Below are 493 nucleotides of genomic sequence, written 5' to 3' on the forward strand. Positions count from 1 at the left end.
GAGAGCCCTGGCCGCAGAGCGAGCGTCCTTTAAATAAACAGGCTCATCAATCAGGATTAAGGCCTGTGCTCAGGTTTTTTTTTTTTAAATCATACAAGAACCGTGGACCGAACCCGTGGAAGGTTTTTCTGAATATATATTCTGCAAATATTGTTGTTTCTCCGGCTGTACTTCCTGTCCATTAGTCTTGGAGGTGACACATACCATACACCCTCCCACCCCCCCATGACACTGATGGATGGCCCCAGGGCCGTCGCCACAGTGACACCGCCCCATTTCCCATGGACACACACAAACAGTCAGTGGGCTGCCTGTCAGTCAGCCAGCTAAGACCTGGCCAGGGAGCCCCAGCTTCTTTAGGGCCCAGCAGGCCCCTTCCTTTCCCTCCCATGCCCTTCTCCATCCCAGTGCCTGAAAGAATAGAGGGGGACTACGAACATGTGCTGTGTGGAAGCGACGGCTCAGGCACAGGGCAACTCTCAACGGTGCTGTG

The sequence above is a fragment of the Echiichthys vipera genome, assembly GCF_963691815.1.
Source record: "Echiichthys vipera genome assembly, chromosome: 4".
Classification (NCBI taxonomy): Eukaryota; Metazoa; Chordata; class Actinopteri; order Perciformes; family Trachinidae; genus Echiichthys; species Echiichthys vipera.